The 20,081-nt window shown below is 45.2% G+C and overlaps 1 protein-coding gene across 1 annotated transcript in view; it reads left to right on the forward strand.

Moving 5' to 3' along the window:
• LOC121232944 (transportin-1-like) overlaps positions 1-20,081 on the forward strand; it is a 101,525-nt gene that overhangs the window by 13,144 nt on the left and 68,300 nt on the right.

Genomic DNA, 20,081 nt, shown 5'->3' on the forward strand with positions numbered 1-20,081 from the left:
ATCCAGTTGTGATTGTGGTCTCTCTAGTAATCAACCCATTAAATATTTTGAAGATCACATACTAGAGTTGTCCAAAGATTATGTCTGTCAGAATCTTCATTCTGAAGTCTTAATTCTAATAAAATGTAGTTACTTACTGTTGGCTTATTTTTATGGGCGTTAGTACAAACTGTTTATGGCATACTGTGTAGCCTCTTCCAGTTGGTAAATTCAGGCAGTTCCTTAGTAATGATCAGGGTGTGTGAAAGACTTTCCAGTGTACTACAGCTACTGATTTGTGAGGCCTTTGCCAGTGAGAGAGACTTATTTCAAGATTTGTTTTGGCACATCTTCCCTCTTTTTTACATTTGTACTTAATGTGTTTAATTTTGGGGAGTTTGTTTTTTTTTTTCCTTAGTGTCCTGCTACCAGTGCTTTTTCTGCCTTCTAGTGCTTCACCTCTGAGTTTTTGAATGCTTGCTTTTTTTCGCTTTGAATTAGATTTTACTTGCATGTTGCCCTGTAACATTCAAAGCATCAGCAAGAACACTTATATAATGCTTGAACTAGTGTTTTGGTTGTGCTGTCATCTTACTTCAGGAGGAAGGAAAGAGAGAGGAGGAGGAAAATATATTTTCATATTTGAAGGCTGGAGCATATCCAAATGTTTTTGTGTGTTTTATGTAGGAAATGTCCTGATAATCTTAAGGCCTTGGGGGAATACCTCAAGTTTGAGAGAGAGAGCACTTTCAAGACCTGAATCGGCAAGGATATTAAATTTTTGAGCAAGATGCTAGTGTAGATAATGAATACTTTATGGCCATACTGTCCCAGCAGAAGGAGCCATGGAAATAAGCTTCCAACATCACTGGCAGCTTATTCAATGGAACTTAAGGTGGTTTGATAGCTAGTGTATGAGAGCGAGCTTGATTTGATAGCAGGTGTGACTAACCTTTGATTCAGTTTTTGCCACTGTTGAAACAGCTGCTGAGAAAACTGTGCTTAAAGAACCTTTTAGGTGGCAGCTCCTGAATGTGGCAATTCTGTAATGGTTGATTAAAATGTGTGTTAAATACTCTTATTTTACTGCAATGGAAGTTATGCCAAGTTGCCTGCAGAGGCATAAGACTCGGGCCAAATAACTTTGCAAGCAAACTTTTATTTGCAAACAAATAACTAACTTTGCTTGCAAAGCTGGCTGTTTCACTGAGGCCTGCCTCCAAGGTATCTTATGCGTAGGTTAGGGATTTGCTTTGTTTTAGCACCAGAGGTATTACTTTTCAGTTGCAAAAAGTGTAACTTTTTTTTTTCTCCAGTGTTAGCTTTGTCAGGCTCTTGTGTCTGAATGCTTATGACTTGCTGGATTTAGGTCTGTTGTGGTACTCCTACACATGTATGTGGTGTTTTTTCTGTTTTTAAACTTCTGTGGGCCTTGTTAAGCTGTTGTAGTGGGTTGACCCTGTGTATTGGTTTTGTGTGGCAAGGTTTTGGTAGCGGGGGGGGTGTTACAGGGGTGGCTTCTGTAAGAAGTTGCTGGAAGCTTCCCCTATGTTCGAGAGAGAGAGCCAATACCAGCCGGCTCTAAGACGGACCCGCCGCCGGCCAAGGCCGAGCCAATCAGTGATAGTGGTAATGCCTCTGTGATAACATTTTTAAGAAGGAAAAAGTTGGGACGGGCGGGATTCGGCAGCCGGAGAGAGGAGTGAGAACATGTAAGAGAAACAACCCTGCGGACACCAAGGTCAGTGAAGAAGGAGGGGGAGGAGATGCTCCAGGCGCCGGAGCAGAGATTCCCCTGCAGCCCGTGGTGAAGACCATGGTGAGGCAGGCTGTCCCCCTGCAGTCCATGGAGGTCCACGGTGGAGCAGATATCCACCTGCAGCCCGTGGAGGACCCCACGCCGGAGCAGGTGGGTTTCCTGAAGGAGGCTGTGACCCCGTGGGAACCCCGCGCTGGAGCAGGCTCCTGGCAGGACCTGCGGATCTGTGGAGAGAGGAGCCCACGGAGCAGGTTTTCTGGCAGGACTTGTGACCCCGTGGGGGACCCACGCTGGAGCAGTGTGCTCCTGAAGGACTGCACACCGTGGAAAGGACCCATGCTGGAGCAGTTCATGAAGAACTGCAGCCCGTGGGAAGGACCCACGTTGGAGAAGTTCGTGGAGGACTGTCTCCCGTGGGTGGGACCCCACGCTGGAGCAGGGGAAGAGTGTGATGAGTCCTCCCCCTGAGGAGGATGAAGCGGCAGAAAACAACATGTGATGAACTGACCGTAAACCCCATTCCCCGTCCCCCTGTGCTGCTGGGGGGGGTTGGTAGAGAAGCTGGGAGTGAAGTTGTGCCCGGGAAGAAGGGAGGGGTGGAGGGAAGGTGTTCTGAGATTTGGTTTTATTTCTCATTACCCTACTCTGGTTGATTTGTAATAAAGTGAGTTAATTTTCCCCAAGTTGAGTCTGTTTTGCCCGTGACGGTAAGTGGTGAGTGATCTCTCTCCTGTCCTTATCTCGACCCACAAGCTCTTTGTTATATTTTCTCTCCCCTGTCCAGCTGAGGAGGGGGAGTGATAGAACGGCTTTGGTGGGCACCTGGCAACCAGCCAGGGTCAACCCATCACACCCTGGCTAGATGCCAGGTGCCCACCAAAGCTGCTCTATCACTTCCCCCCTCAGCTGGACAGGGGAGAGAAAATAAAACAAAAGGCTCATGGGTCGAGATAAGGACAGGGAGAGATCACTCAACCAATTACCATCACAGGCAAAACAGACTCGACTTGGGGAAAATTAACTTAATTTATTGCCAATCAAGCCAGAGTAGGGTAATAAGAAATAAAACCAAATCTTAAAACACCTTCCCCCCACCCCTCCCTTCTTCCCAGGCACAGCTTCACTCCTGGATTCTCTGCCTCCTCCCCCCAGCAGCGCAGGGGGACAGGGAATGGGGATTACGATCAGTTCATCACACGTTGTATCTGCTGTTCCATCCTCCTCAGGGGCAGGACTCCTCACACTCTTCCCCTGCTCCAGGGTGGGGTCCCTCCCATGGGAGACAGTCCTCCATGAACTTCTCCAACGTGGATCCTTCCCACGGGCTGCAGTTCTTCACAAACTGCTCCAGTATGGGTCCCTTCCATGGCGTGCAGTCCTTCAGGAGCACACTGCTCCAGCGTGGGCTCCTCTCCATGGGTCCAGAGGTCCTGCCAGGAGCCTGCTCCAGCGCAGGGTCTCCACGGGGTCACAGCCTCCTTCGGTCATCCACCTGCTCCAGTGTGGGGTCCTCCACGGGCTGCAGGTGGATACCTGCTCCACCATGGACCTCCATGGGCTGCAGGGGGACAGCCTTCCTCACTGTGGTCTTCACCACAGGCTGCAGGGGAATCTCTGCTTTGGTGCCTGGGGCACCTCCTCCCCCTCCTTTTTCACTGACCTTGGTGTCTGCAGAGTTGTTTCTCACATATTCTCACTCTTCTCTCTCCTGGCTGCTGTTGTGCAGCAGTTTCTACCCCTTCTTAAACATGTTATCACAGAGGCACTACCACCATTGCTGACGGGCTCAGCTTTGGTCAGTGGTGGGTCCATCTTGGAGCCAGGTGGAACTGGCTCTGTCCTACATGGGGGCAGCTTCTGGTTCTTCTCAGAGAAGCCACCCCTGTAACCCACCTGCTACCAAAACCTTGCCACAAAACCCCACTGCAGTAGGACAATTCTGTCAATTCCCTGGGATTTATTATTTTTAACCTGGAATTATACCTTGCTTTATCTCACACAGCATCCTGAGCTTTGTGAATGAGAGGTGGATCTGGTATACGCTAAATGATCAAAAGATGATGGCTGTTGTCATTCATCAAGAATACTCTCCCATCTTCAGAAATTCAACTTGTCAGGGAGTATTGGGTGTGATGACTCTATCATAATCTTGCCATAATATTTTCTTGATGCAAGGTTGTGTCAGCATACACTGAGATGATGCTGTCTACTTGCATCAGTAGAGACTACTGTGTTGCCTTCTGGTAACATTTCTCTGTTGAACTCTAAAGATAAACTAAATTGAGACTTTGTAATGTCTGCAGACTATTCCTACTATGTTTATGCCTGTATCCTTTCCTTGAATGAGGTCTTCACACCTCAGAGAGCAAAAAAGGAAGCTGTCTTTATATGGTGTCAGAATTAATGTGGCATTCTAGTTAGCCTAATATGGCCTTCATGTTGGTGGATATTTTATATGAAAATTGCAAGAACAGAAATGGTGTCAAAGCTTACTGCGTTTTAGATAAGATATGATGACATATCTAATGTTGCTCTGTGTGGTGAAAAAAGAACAGAACTATTGATGAGAGGATCTATTCTAGTTAAGAATCAGACTGTCCATCTGTAATACCAAAACACACATGTCCTTTCTCAGATCTACCTTTTATCCTTGTTAGACAAGAGATAGAGGACATGGTTAGTTTGCACACAATTTCAGTAAAGTTTTGAGTTTGGCTTCTTTTCCCCTGTCCTTTAGGAGTGTTGCTGTGCTCTTGGCAGGACCTAGGCTAACAGGAACGTATATTGAGACAAATGCACGATGTTCCTGGTTGCTTTCTACTGGCCCATATAGCCATAGTTATTTATCCTGTTGCAGCTATACAAAGTCCTTGTGATCCTGATCTTGGACTGTGTTTTAGTGACTGATTCTTCACCCAATCCTAATGTGGGATCTTTAGTCTTTGGTCTTACTGGAGTGTTATCTCAGTGGATTGATCACGGCCTGGTGTGAGGCTATCACACTCAAGGATCAGAATCCTCAAGATGAACTTTTAGTCTGAAGGTGTATGAGCTGGGATTGAGAACACTGCTTGAGTACTGCCTTTGTCATTAGCTTTAAGGATGGTCTTTTAAGTTTATTTCCAAAATGCTTTGGATTTTTAAAACCAGTTGAAGATAGAGCAGTGTCTCTGCAACTCTTGATCTTGTTCATGTGATGACTTAGTCTTTCAGAGTACCTTACTTTGACATAAAATATTACCATGGAGGAAGGTCCTGTCCCCATTCACCCCCAAGTTTTTGTTTCAATAGAAGTCACCACAGATGGTAATTTATTTTCTGGTAATAATTACAGTAACAATTCATCTAGTTAATGGCTTTTTATAAACTGTTACTGGGATCCAAAGCAGTCTTGTGGGTTTGATGTGAATGTTTTCTGATGAGTGTTGGAATTTAACTTTGATCTAGACAGCAGTTTTCATGAGTCCATTCCATTATGAACTTTTTTGGTGTGTTGGTGTTGAAAGATCTTTGAAGCTGAGCAAGAAAAAGACCATTGTGTGAGGTCAGGTGTTGATTAACCAGATTCCAGTTTCAGGAAGGATTTTTTTGATAAGCAGGATTAATCCTGAAAAGTGGTTCAGCAGCTTTAACTGTTTAACTAAAACAAATACCACCCTACTACCCCCCCCCCCCCATACCATCATCCCACATGGTGTCATTATTAAATAGACTAAAATAACTGCCAAGGAGTGAATCTGATCGGATTACAATTCAGAAACCAAGTCAGATTAATGTACCCTTACAGTTTTAAAATGATGCATAACATATGTAGTATCCTACTTAAACAACAGCAAAACATTTTTTCCCTTAAATTCAGATATGTTAAGAATTACAAAAAGAAATTAAGCCCGACTGAGTATTAGTAATCAATGCATAAAATAATTGAGGTGTGTAAATATCTTAATGGAAACCAAGTTATAAGATAATGAATTTTGTCAGATCAGACCACTAAAAATTCCATTCCCCCCCCCCGGCTTATGATGGCTAATTCTTCCTTTCCATGCTTCTGTATAGATATTGTAATGCAGATTTAAGGAAAATGCTTCTCCTAAGTAGTTCTATGGCATACATACCACGTATGAGAAGTGACATAGCAATTATTTTATCTCATTTTATTTCAAATGCAGCATTTTATGCCAAAAGAAGAAACGCTATAAACCAAAAATTAAAGTAGATTATTCATTCAGTTTAGAAAAGCCAGATAAACCTAAGGAATCTGAACATGTAAAAATGTAATTCGATGAGGAATTTCATTGTCATTCTTAGCTGAGTTGTAAGTTTTCAATATTTTAGGCATTTAAATACTTTAATGCTGTTTTGTGAAAGATATCAGAATGGTACTTGAATCAGAGAGGATCCCTAGCTGTGATTAGTTGTTAGTCTAAATAGCTAGAGATGTTAAAAAATTCCCTTAAAATGTGACTAATAATGCAACCAATACAAAACAAGTATTTTGAGGTTTTTTAAAGGTTGGGGGTTTTTTCCATGCCCAAAGGTAAAATAAATTTAAATAGTGGGGAAATTGTAATTTAAAATAATTAAATTTACCTTAAATGCACAGGTCATTAAATAACTTTAAGGCTATTTTAATAAAAACCTGTTGCAAATAGCTTCACCATCTCTACTAAACAAATTTGCTGGTATTCCACTGTCCTGGTTTCAGCTGGGATAGAATTAATTGTCTTCCTAGTAGCTGGTACACTGCGGTGACTGAATCAAGTGCTCAAGCTCTCTGTACAAGATTCCCTTTATTTCACTAAAAGATCAAACTTATATATGTTTCAACAAAGGTCTAGAAAGAACTAATGGCATACAGCCAATACTACTAACACAGGAGGGCATATCTGGCCCCAGCTGGGATGTTTGCCAGTCCTCAGAACAGTTAAAGATAAAAACATTCCATAGACATACTCGTGACTGTCTTCAGCCACATCTTCCCAGGCCTACACAAGGCCATCCTCCAACCTGACCTTGTGAAACTAGTTCTTCAAGGCTTGGCAAACATGCAGCACAACAAATTCTAACAGTCACTCTTGAAAACAAATGCCAGGTGTTCCGAGCTGCTCCCACATCGCCCCCTTTTTTGTTTAGGAACATCAGATTCACGAGGAAGGCAGCGAGGACTCTAGCTTCGAACCGACGCAATCCTCGTACTGCTCCTCAGGTGATTCTGATTGCTGCAAACACACAAATGATTAATAATTCTCCAATAGCAATATAAATTCAGATATACAAATTTAAACCTTCAAATCATGTTTTTGGATTTAAGCATTCAACAGTATTAGACAATTCTTTGAAAAACACCTTATTCTGCTAATTTCGTATATTTCCCATTTGATCTTGTAATATCTGTGCAAGGTCTTAGATCTCTCCTGCAATATTAGTAGCAAATGCACCTTGCAAATGTGCCTTCACCTAATTCCAATCACATACGCTTTCATTCCCTTGTAAAGGAGTTACACAGAGCCCTTGTTTTTGAAATTCCCCATCGCAATGTAATTTCATTCTATTTTGTAATGCACTTTGTCTATCTCTGTGTGATGGGTTGATCCTGGCTGGACACCAGGCGCCCACCATAGCTATTCTATCACTCTCTCTTCCACAGCTGGACAGGGGAATGGGAAATGAGGCTTGCAGTCAGTTCATCACATGTTATCTCTGTCGCTTCATCTTCCTCAGTGGCAGCACTCATCACACTCTTCCCCTGTTCCAGCGTGGGATCTCTCCCACGGGAGACAGTCCTCCATGAAGATCTTCAGCATGGGTCCTTTCTGTGGCATGCAGTCCTTCAGGAGCATACCGCTCCAGCGTGGGTCCCCCATGGGGTCACAAGTCCTGCCAGAAAACCCGCTCCATGGGCTTCTCTCTCCACAGATCTGCAGGTCCTGCCAGGATCCTGCTCCAGCGCGGGCTTCCCACGGGGTCACAGCCTCCTTCGGGCACCCACCTGCTCCGGCGTGGGGTCCTCCACGGGCTGCAGGTGGAGATCTGCTCTACTGTGGACCTCCACGGACCGCAGGGGGACAGCCTGCCTCACCATGGTCTTCACCACGGGCTGCAGGGGAATCTCTGCTCCGGCGCCTGGAGCACCTCCTCCCCCTCCTTCTTCACTGACCTTGGTGTCTGCAGGGTTGTTTCTCTCACATGTTCTCACTCTTCAGCTGCCCTTTCTGTGTGTTCTGCAACCGCATTTCTCTTCCCCCTCTCCAGCTGTGGGTGTTTTTGGTTTTTTTTTGTTTTTGGTTTTTTTTTACACAGAGGTGCTACTACTATCACTGATTTGCTCAGCTTTGGCAGGCAGCAGGTCCATCTTGGAGCCAGCCAGCATTGGCTCTGTGAGACACAGGGGAAAACCTCCAGCAGCCCCCACAGAAGCCACCCCTGTAACGCCCCGCTACCAAAACCTTGCCACACAAACCCAATACACTGCAAGCCAAATTACCACTGCTTCTAAAGCATCCAATCATGCTAGTATTGTTGATCAATTTGTACCTGGGTATTCGTTTCAGCCATAACATTTTTTAATACATTATCTACTGTGTGAGCAGTCTGAATGGATTTCGCAAGCGCCGTGGTAGCAACGGCAGCAGTAGCTGCAATAATGATAGCTGACATTATAAAGGTAATGAGCTATCCTCTAAATCGTTTTGGGTGACTAATTGTCCACTTTAAAAGTCTTGATAATTGACTTAATCCTGATTCCCCTTCCCACGATTTGGTCATATTTACAGGGATCCACAATTCAGCACAATGTCACATTGGCATGATTACTGTAAGACTTAGTTTGGATATATTCTTATGAGTAAAACAGCTAAAATACCAAGGTTAATTCAGATTAGTTTCAAAAGCATGGTTACATAAAGCGATATCTACAAATTGAGCTCCTACAAAAACATAAGGATGTGAAGTACATATCATCACCGAATCTTTGTGATTCTGTGTCAGGTTCAAACTTATAGAAGGAATGTTTTTTTATATAGTCACTGTGGCTTAGGCGCAACACCTTCAGTGGGCCCAATAAAAATGCTGCACCCAAGCCACAGTGACCCCGCAAAGAAAAAGGATCAGAATTCTTACAATACTGTTGCTGGACACTATTGCCAGGTATGCTAAAAAAGGTATTCTTTGGAGTAGGATACACGTTGCATCATCACGCTAGCTTGTTGCTGCATTCTCTTCAAATGTCCCTATGTGATAGCTTTTTCATTCTCGATGTGCTGCTTCCTCCTCATTTGCCTCTCCTCCTTCAAATTCAGAGTCTTCATCTGCGGGATTGGGTTGTCCAAGTGGTTTCGCCAGCTCATGATATGGCTTCACGTGTTTAGCTGGAATCCACTTGGTTCCTGTGGGAAGAAGAACACAAGCATACCCTCGCCCCCAAGTGATTAGTTCCACAGGTCCATTCCAACCAGGTCCACTAAAAGGATCTTTATACAGTACTTTAGGTCTGTGTGAAATAGAATCAGGAGTTTTAAAATGCCGATCTATCGCTGTGCTAGCCATTAAGTCTGGTGAGTGATTTAAAAAAATTCAAAGTAAACATAGCATTATCTAGCTGTTCTTGTGGTGGCATATTCCCCCTTTTTTGTTTATGCAACATGGACTTTAAAGCATGATGCGCACGCTCAATTATTGCTTGTCCAGTAGGTGAATGTGGAATTCCTGTCACATGGGATACTTGCCACTATTGCAAAAATAATTGAGTAGATTTAGCTACATACCCTGGACCGTTGTCAGTTTTAATGGTGTGAGGAACCCCCATAATTGCAAAGCATCGTGACCAATGTCGTTGTGCCCTTTCTCCAGAATGAGCAGTAGCACAAATATAAGAGGAAAAGGTATCAATAGAAACATGCACAAATTTCAAGGAGCCAAAGGCAGATACATGTGTAACATCACTTTGCCAAATGGCATTAGAGTGTAAACCATGTGGGTTAACTCCAGTGCTCACTGCATCAGAAGCAACTCTTTGACAATCTGGACAAGAACGAATTATATCTTTAGCCTGTGCTTTTGTCAAATTAAACATCTTTTGCAATGCTGCAGCATTTTGGTGAAAAAAGGAATGAGAGGCCACAGCAGAGTGGAATTGCACTGTGCCAACAGTAAAAGAGTCAGCCACGGCATTGCCTTTAGTCAAAGGTCCTGGCAGCACAGCGTGTGATCTAATGTGACAAATAAACAAAGGATAAGCTCTTTTATTCAAAAGAGTTTGCAATTCAAAAAATTTGTTGAATAAGTCTTCATCATTTATGTTCTTTAAGTAAGATCCTGGTAATCGCTGTACAACACGGATGACATATTCTGAATCAGAAACAATATTGAGTGGTTCCGATGGAAATAAAGTTAAAGCGTGTAAAACAGCCTGTAATTCCACGCGCTGTGTGGAACCTTGTAACAGAACAACAGATGTGTGCCATACTCCATTATCTAGCCAGGCAACTACACCTCGTCCAGTTTTTCCAGAGCCATCTACAAAAACTGTACGAGCATTAACAATAGGAGTATCTGATACTATCGTCTGTGGTTTGATGTTTAATGCATGAAGGTTTTGCAGTAACTTACATTTAGGCAGTGAGAAAGAAATTTTGTTTGTGAAGTCGGCCAATGCGATTTGCACTGATTGCGATTGAAGAAAAAGGTAATTGAAATCTTGTTTTGAAAAAGGAAGATATAAGGTATCGGGGTGTGGTGGGTTGACCCTGGCTGGGTGCCAGGTGCCCACCAAAGCCGCTCTATCACTCCCCCTTCTCAGCTGGACAGGGGGGAGAAAATATAACAAAAGGCTCGTGGGTCAAGATAAGGACAGTTTAATAAAGTGAAAGCAAAGGTCGCACGTGAAAGCAAAGAAAAACAAATGATATTATTCTCTACTTCCCATCAGCAGGCGATGTCTGGCCACTTCCTGGGAAGCAGGGCTTCAGTACGTGTGGTGGTTGCTCCAGAAGACAAAAATGCCCCCTTCCATCTCCCTTTACTTAGCTTTTATATCTGGGCTGACGTCATATGGTATGGAATATCTGTTTGGTTAGTTTAGGTCAGCTGTCCTGGTTATGTCCCCTCCCAAGATCTTGCCCTGCCCCAGCCTGCCATTGAGGGGGGGCAAAAATGTTGGAGAGACAGCCTTGATGCTGTGCCAGCACTGCTCAGCAGTAGCCAAAACACTGGTGTGTTATCAACACCTCTCTAGCTACTAATGCAGAGCACAGTTCTATGAGGGCTGCTATGGGGACTATTAACTCCATCTCAGCCAGACCCAATACACGGGGTCAAAACCAATGAGACACTGAGTGCGAGACTGTGCTTTTTGTACCACAGTCACAATCATTTCTAAAGGCTGTGTAATAGTTTTCTTCAAAGTGTGAGAGAGAAACACCCATTCCAAATATAAAATTTTCTGAGCGACTTTATCATGTTGCCCTATAATAGCAAAAGGTTGTTTTGGACCTTGTATGACATACACATCAACAGGTAAAGTTAAGTCCCTTCTATAGGCTTGTAATGTAGATATCATTGTGAAACTAAATTTATCTCTTCCTTGGCAGCTGGAGTTAAGATCCGTGGTGATGTTAGATCAGGATCACCTCTCAGAATGTTAAAGAGATTACTTAATTCCTCTGTGGTTATACCTAACATAGGTCATACCCAGTTTATTGTTCCTAATAATTTTTGAGCATTGTTCAGAGTCCGTATATCTGTCCGCAACTTTAATGATTGAGGCTGTACTGTTCTTTCTGTAAGAATCCACCCTAAATATTTCCAGGGCGGCATCTTTTGAATTTTTTCTGTAGCAATTTGAAGGCCAAAGGTGTGCAAAGAATTTACAAGATGTTGCACAACACTTTCCAAATACTGTGTTGTTTCTGTTGCAATTAAAATATCATCCATATAATGATATATTATAGCATTTGGAAATGCATCTCGGCTTGGTTGAATAGCCACAGCAACTACTATCTGACAGATAGTAGGACTATTCATCATGCCCTGAGGTAGCACTGTCCACTGATAACGCTGCATAGGCTCGGCATTATTTACACTAGGCACTGAAAAGGCAAAATGTGCACAGTCATCAGGATGTAAAGGAATCGTGAAGAAGTAGCCTTTTAAATCAATGACTTGTAATTCCCACTGTTTAGGGATCATTGCAGGATTTGGCGTTCCCAGCTGGTTAATCCCCATAGGTTGTAACACTGCATTTATTGCTCGTAAATCCTGTAATAATCTCCATTTTCCTGACTTTTTTGGAATAACAAAAATCGGTGTATTCCATGGACTAGTTGAAGTGACAATGTGTCCTTGCTGCAACTGCTCTTGAATTAATTTATGTGCTTGTATCAATTTGTCCCCTTTTAACGGCCACTGATCGACCCAAACAGGCGCAGAGGTCAGCCACGTAAGTTTGAGCAGGGGTTTTACATCAGTGACCCTTAGGATAAATTTGAATTGACTGTGGTTAGGGTAATGTGCCATTGTTTCAATAAATCTCTGCCCCACAAATTTACAGATGAGTCAAGTACATAAGGCTGAATCCATGCTTCATGCTTCTCAGGCCCCTTTACTGACAAAAGTTTGGCACTTCGCATGGGCTGTTGAGTGCCTTCTATACCAACAATTGTAGAAAGAGCTATTTGCAATGGCCACAAAGTTGGCCAGTCCTTTTTTGATATGATAGAAACGTCTGCTCCGGTATCTAGCAATCCCGAAAACCATCTGCCCTCAATTTGCAATTTTAAAATCGGCTGTTGCTGTGTTATTTCCTGTGACCATAACACAAAAGGACTCCCGGTGCTATCAAAGCTACCGTCACCTCGATTATTTTGCATGTTTTGAGGTACCCAACAAGGAAGCAATATTAATTGAGTTATTTTTGTGTTTGCTGGAATTGTACATGGAATTTGCATTGGAGCTAGCATGATTTTAATTTCCCCTTGATAATCTGAATCAATAACTCCAGGGTATACAATTATTCCCTGTGTCGTAGCACTAGATCGTCCAATTATTAATCCTAACATGCCATCAGGCAAAGGTCTGAATATTGCAGTCCCCACAATATAAATTCTCTGTTCTTTTATTGAGAGGTCGGCTGCTGTTGCCAAATCCAGCCCGGCACTCCCTGTAGTTGCGGGCTGGAGGTCATAGATGGTTCTTGCGTGCTGCCTGTTTGTGTAGCAGTCCCATTGGTTAGTGGTGCCTCCACTGAATTCCAGACCCTGTTGGTTTGCGAGGCACCGGGTCTCGCACCCCTCCTGTAGTTTCCCTGTAAGAGTATCGTGGTTTAACCCCAGCCAGCAACTAAGCACCACGCAGCCGCTCACTCACTCCCCCCCCCACCCAGTGGGATGGGGGAGAAAATCGGGAAAAAGAAGCAAAACCCACGGGTTGAGATAAGAACAGTTTAATAGAACAGAAAAGAAGAAACTAATAATGATAAGGATAACACTAATAAAATGACAACAGCAATAATAAAAGGATTGGAATGTACAAATGATGCGCAGTGCAATTGCTCACCACCCGCCGACCGACACCCAGTTAGTCCCCGAGCGGCGATTCCCCGCCCCCACTTCCCAGTTCCTATACTAGATGGGACGTCCCATGGTATGGAATACCCTGTTGGCCAGTTTGGGTCAGGTGCCCTGGCTGTGTCCTGTGCCAACTTCTTGTGCCCCTCCAGCTTTCTCGCTGGCTGGGCATGAGAAGCTGAAAAATCCTTGACATTAGTCTAAACACTACTTAGCAACAACTGAAAACATCAGTGTTATCAACATTCTTCACATACTGAACTCAAAACATAGCACCGTACCAGCTACTAGGAAGACAGTTAACTCTATCCCAGCTGAAACCAGGACAGTATCCACCCCTTATTCTATACCATTGACATCATGCTCAGGTCCCATACCTTTAGTTACATCCTGGTCAATCATCATCACCTTTTCCATCCCTTTGAGACATATGAACAATTATATATGTATATATATATGTATACATACACAGAGATATCATTCTTTTAGTTTATGGGTCATGTTCATAAAATGTTCATTGAGTTCATTTAGTTCCTGACTCTGGGCTCCATCTGTCATACCAGTCTTTCTGGGCAGGAGGGATGGTGCAAAGTCCTCTCAGTCGGTAGAGCAGAGTTGGGCTTCAGTGCAGTGTGACGAGCAGGTGACATTGGGCGCAGCAGGAGGATGGTGTGCACCGTTGGATTGTTGCATGCTGGAGTCAGTTCTGGTTCCATCACTACTGCGCTTCGCTCAGTTTTATCACAGTTCTTCCTTGCTTGATCTAAGTGATTCTTACTATAGTACTATGGATATAGCATATAACAATTATAGTAATGATAACATACAGTAGCAGGGTTATATAGCAACTAACATCATACAATTTAATTCATTGGCTATTCTCACCTAAAATCAAATCCCCTTGAGGCACACATTGGAGTTCCCCATCTTTTCGCATCACCCACCAAGTGCACCCAGGTCCTTGAGCAAAAGCAATCCCACAAATGGGTTTGCCTTTGCCTGAGGCAGGAGTAACCCAGACTGTCTTCCCTAACATATTTTTTACGTGCACTACAGGGACTTTATCCCCTTCTACAGTACGTAAAAATTCTGACTGGGTGGGGCCACCCCAATTGGCAGATCCTCTGGTGTTGACTAACCAGGTGGCTTTTGCTAAATGTGTATCCCAATGTTTGAAAGTTCCACCCCCCATTGCTCTCAATGTAGTCTTTAACAGTCCATTGTATCGCTCAATTTTCCCAGAGGCTGGTGCATGATAGGGGATGTGATACACCCACTCAATGCCATGCTCTTTGGCCCAGGTGTCTATGAGGTTGTTTCGGAAATGAGTCCCGTTGTCTGACTCAATTCTCTCTGGGGTGCCGTGTCGCCACAAGACCTGCTTTTCAAGGCCCAGGATAGTGTTCCGGGCAGTGGCATGGGACACAGGATATGTTTCCAGCCATCCGGTGGTTGCTTCCACCATTGTGAGCACATAGCGCTTGCCTTGGCGAGTTTGTGGGAGTGTGATATAGTCAATCTGCCAGGCTTCCCCAAATTTATATTTCAGCCATCGTCCTCCATACCACAGGGGCTTTAACTGTTTGGCTTCCTTAATTGCAGCACATGTTTCACGTTCATGGATAACCTGTGCAATAGTGTTCATGGTCAAGTCCACCCCTCGGTCACGAGCCCATCTATATGTTGCATCTCTTCCCTGATGGCCTGAAGCATCATGGGCCCACTGAGCCATAAATAGCTCACCCTTATGTTGCCAGTCCAGGTCCACCTGACCCACTTCAATCTTGGCGGCCTGATCCACCTGTTGGTTATTTTGATGTTCTTCAGTGGCCCGACTCTTGGGTACATGAGCATCTACATGATGTACTTTTACAACCAGATTCTCTAGCCGGGACGCAATATCTTGCCACAGTGCGGCAGCCCAAATGGGTTTACCTCTGCGCTGCCAGTTGCTCTGCTTCCATTGCTGTAGCCACCCCCACAGGGCATTTGCCACCATCCATGAGTCAGTACAGAGATAGAGCACTGGCCACTTCTCTCTTTCAGCAATGTCTAACGCTAGCTGGATGGCTTTCATCTCTGCAAATTGACTCAATTCACCTTCTCCTTCAGCAGTTTCTGCGACTAGTCGTGTAGGACTCCATACAGCAGCCTTCCACCTCCGATGCTTTCCCACAATGCGACAGGACCCATCAGTGAACAGAGCATATTGCCTCTCATTTTCTGGCAGTTTATTATACAGCGGGGCCTCTTCAGCACATGTCACCTCCTCCTCTGGTGACATTCCAAAATCTTTGCCTTCTGGCCAGTCCGTGATCACTTCTAAAATTCCTGGGCGACTGGGGTTTCCTATGCGAGCTCGTTCTGTGATCAGTGCAATCCACTTACTCCATGTGGCATGAGTCGCGTGATGTGTAGAGGAGACCCTCCCTTTGAACATCCAGCCCAGCACTGGCAGTCGGGGTGCTAAGAGGAGCTGTGTTTCAGTACCAACCACTTCTGAGGCAGCTCGAACTCCTTCATATGCTGCCAATATCTCTTTTTCCGTTGGAGTATAGCGAGCCTCGGATCCTCGATATCCTCGACTCCAAAACCCCGGGGGTCAACCTCGGGTCTCCCCAGGTGCTTTCTGCCAGAAGCTCCAGGTAGGGCCATTTTCTCCAGCTGCAGTAAAGAGCACATTCTTAACATCTTGTCCTGCCCGGACTGGTCCAAGGGCTACTGCATGAACAATCTCCCGCTTAATTTGTTCAAAGGCTTGCTGTTGCTCAGGGCCCCATTTAAAATCATTCTTCTTCCGGGTCGCTTGACAGAGAGGGCTTATAATCAGACTGTAATTTGGAATATGCATTCTCCAAAAACCCACAACACCTAAGAAGGCCTGTGTTTCCTTTTTATTAGTCGGTGGGGACATAGCTGCTATTTTGTTGATCACATCCATTGGGATCTGACGACGTCCATCTTGCCATTTTATTCCTAAAAACTGGATCTCCTGGGCAGGTCCCTTGACCTTACTTTCTTTTATGGCAAAACCAGCTTTCAGAAGGATTTGGATTATTTTCTTCCCTTTCTCAAAAACTTCTTCTGCTGTGTTGCCCCATACGATGATGTCATCAATGTACTGCAGGTGTTCCGGAGCTTCACCCTTTTCCAGTGCAGTCTGGATTAGTCCATGGCAAATGGTGGGGCTGTGTTTCCACCCCTGGGGCAGTCGATTCCAAGTGTACTGGACACCCCTCCAAGTAAAGGCAAATTGTGGACGACACTCTGCTGCCAGAGGGATTGAGAAAAACGCATTAGCAATGTCAATTGTAGCATACCACTTGGCTGCCTTTGACTCTAGTTCGTATTGAAGTTCTAGCATATCTGGAACGGCAGCACTCAGCGGCGGGGTGACTTCATTCAGGCCACGATAATCAGCTGTTAGTCTCCACTCCCCATTAGACTTTCACACTGGCCATATGGGACTATTAAAGGGTGAGCGAGTTTTGCTGGTCACTCCTTGGCTCTCCCGTTGGCGAATCAACTTGTGGATGGGAATCAGAGAGTCTCGGTTGGTGCGATATTGCCGCCGGTGCACCGTCGTGGTAGCAATTGGCACTTGTTGTTCTTCAACCCTCAGCAACCCCACAACCAAAGGGTCTTGAGAGAGACCAGGCAGGGTAGACAGCTGTTCAGTGCCCTCCGTCTCTAAGGCAGCTATACCAAAGGCCCATTGATACCCCTTTGGGTCCTTAAAATACCCTCTCCTGAGATAGTCTATGCCAAGGATACACGGAGCCTCTGGACCAGTCACAATGGGGTGTTTCTGCCATTCATTCCCAGTTAGGCTTACTTCAGCTTCCAATACAGTTAACTCTTGGGATCCCCCTGTCACACCAGAAATACAGATGGGTTCTGCCCCTTTATAACTTGATGGCATTAGAGTACACTGTGCGCCGGTGTCTACTAGAGCCTCATACTCCTGTGTGTCTAACGTGCCAGGCCATCGAATCCACACAGTCCTATAGACCCAGTTATCCCTTTCTTCCACCTGGCTGGAGGCAGGGCCCCTCTAATTCTGGTCAGAGTGTCCGGTATTCAATTCTCGTAAAATTGGCTCAGAAGTCCCTTCAAGAGGGTCAGAAATAAGATCAGCCCTTCTACTCTGTTTGGAAACTGGAGCAGCATTTTTCCTAGTAGAATCCCCTTTTGTGGTGTTTTTTCCTCGCAGCTCACATACCCGTGCATTTAGGACCGAGGTAGGTTTTCCATCCCATTTCCTCATGTCCTCTCTATGATCACATAGGTAAAACCACAGGGCACCTCGCAGTGTGTACCTTCTATATTGTCTTTCTCCGACACAGGAGCGCTCACTCCTAATAGCTGAGACATTGGTCCTTACAGGTGGGCAATAGGACATATCCTCTTTGAATTGCTGGAAATCCTTAGATAGCTTCTCCACAGCTGAAATGCAGGCTTGTAGGGAGGAGGAGAGATTTTCTTCGTATTGACGGAGTTGGCGAGCCACTTCATCCACTGTCGGTGCCTCTTCGTCTTTCCAGGTCATTATTGCCAGTGAGTTGGCATAGGACGATGGTGCGCTCCGTACAAATTTCCGCCACATGGGTCGTGTGCATTGGACTTCATCTGGATCTTTGGGTAATTGTGGGTTGTCCGGGTCATGATGAATCGCCTCTAGCACAGCTAATTCCCTCAGATATTGGATATCTTTTTCCATGGTGGTCCACTTGCTTGATTGACATATAACATCTTCCTTAAAGGGGTACCTTTCCTTCACACTTGACAGGAGTCGCCTCCAGAGGCTGATGGCTTGTGTTCCTCTTCCAATTGCCTTGTCAATGCCACCTTCCCTGGCAAGCGATCCCAGCTGCTTGGCTTCCCTACCTTCTAATTCCAGGCTATTAGCCCCATTGTCCCAGCATCGGAGGAGCCAGGTGATAATATGCTCACCTATACGGCGGCCAAAATCTTTTCGCATATATCACAGCTCACTCAAGGATAGGGACCGGGTTATTACCTCTGGTTCTGCTTCTTCCTCCTGTTCCCGTGATGACCCTGGTTCACCTTCATCCTTTGCTAAGCGAGCTGGTTTTTTTGTATGTTTCTTTTTCTGTACGGGGGCAACTGATACTGGTGCAGGTTGATCCGCTGGTTCAGTTGCAGTATCGCTCGCCGGGTTTTGGATAACCGCAGCGTCTGTCGCCAAGGTTTGGGTAGAAGCATCTGTCGCCAAGGTTTGGGTAGCAGCAGTGCCTGTTGCTGCGGCTGGAGGGGCTGCAGTGCCTGTCGCTCAGGTTTGGGTAGCCACAGTTCTCATTGCCAGGGCTGGAGGGGTCGCAGTGCCTGTCACCAAGGTCTGGGTGGCCGCAATGCTCGTCGCCGGGGCTGGAGGGGCTGCTGCGCCCATTGCCGGGGTTTGGGTGACCGCAGTGCTCATCGTTTTGTTGTTAGGTCCAGAGACCTTCTCTTCCCCTTGAGGGTGCTGAGTTGTGTCAAACAGGGCTCGATAGGCATGGGCCAGGCCCCAGCACGTTGCAGTGATTTGTATCTCTCTGGAGCTGCCGGGGTGACAGCATACCTTTTCCAAATATTTTACTAGTTCTTCTGGATTCTGCACTTGTTCAGGGGTGAATTTCCAAAACATTGGAGGTGCCTACTTTTCTAGGTACTTGCCCATACTACCCCACACACCCTGCCACTCATAATTATCCACCCTCGGGGTAGACCTCTGGGTGATCTTCTTAAATAGTTGTTTAACCTTAAACAAGAGCTGAACCACATTCAGGAGCATGCTAATTCCCAGCAGTAGGGCTAGGACCGTGCTGGTCTCAACATCCCAAGAGTATTCAAATTTTTCAAAATTCTCAAACACCATTGTAACTGGACTGAAGGAGAAAGGAGAGGGGAAGAAAGGTATCCCACTCATAGACTGGTTTTCCAAGGAGGAAAGGTAAATGGTATAATTATTAATAGTTTCCCACAGATGGCTCCCACAGTATAAAGGTGACAATGCTGAGTGCAAATACCGGGTTAATCCCACAACCAATAACTTTATCATACCATAAACCAGTGTTATACAATACATCAAAGCGAAAACCTTAATCCACCTCCCACGGATGATAATCAGCAGAAGAGGGACTACATACAGCAAGCGAGGTGATACATAACAGAACTTTAAAAACCAGAGCAACAACTCTAAGAACACATAAATCAACATAATGACCAGCGACTATTAGACCAATATAATGAATGCTTATAACAAATTTGTTTTAACGAGCTCTGGTCAGGTTTGTCGTTATCTCAACCCTTCGGGCCCCACGTTGGGCGCCAAAATGGACTGTCGTGGTTTAACCCCAGCCAGCAACTAAGCACCACGCAGCCACTCACTCACTCCCCCCCCACCCAGTGGGATGGGGGAGAAAATCGGGAAAAAGAAGCAAAACCCACGGGTTGAGATAAGAACAGTTTAATAGAACAGAAAAGAAGAAACGAATAATGATAATGATAACACTAATAAAATGACAACAGCAATAATGAAAGGATTGGAATGTACAAATGATGCGCAGTGCAATTGCTCACCACCCGCCAACAGGCACCCCGCTAGTCCCCGAGTGGCGATTCCCCGCCCCCACTTCCCAGTTCCTATACTAGATGGGACGTCCCATGGTATGGAATACCCTGTTGGCCAGTTTGGGTCAGGTGCCCTGGCTGTGTCCTGTGCCAACTTCTTGTGCCCCTCCAGCTTTCTCGCTGGCTGGGCATGAGAAGCTGAAAAATCC

The sequence above is a fragment of the Aquila chrysaetos genome (assembly GCF_900496995.4).
Source record: "Aquila chrysaetos chrysaetos chromosome W unlocalized genomic scaffold, bAquChr1.4 W_unloc_2, whole genome shotgun sequence".
Taxonomy (NCBI): Eukaryota; Metazoa; Chordata; class Aves; order Accipitriformes; family Accipitridae; genus Aquila; species Aquila chrysaetos.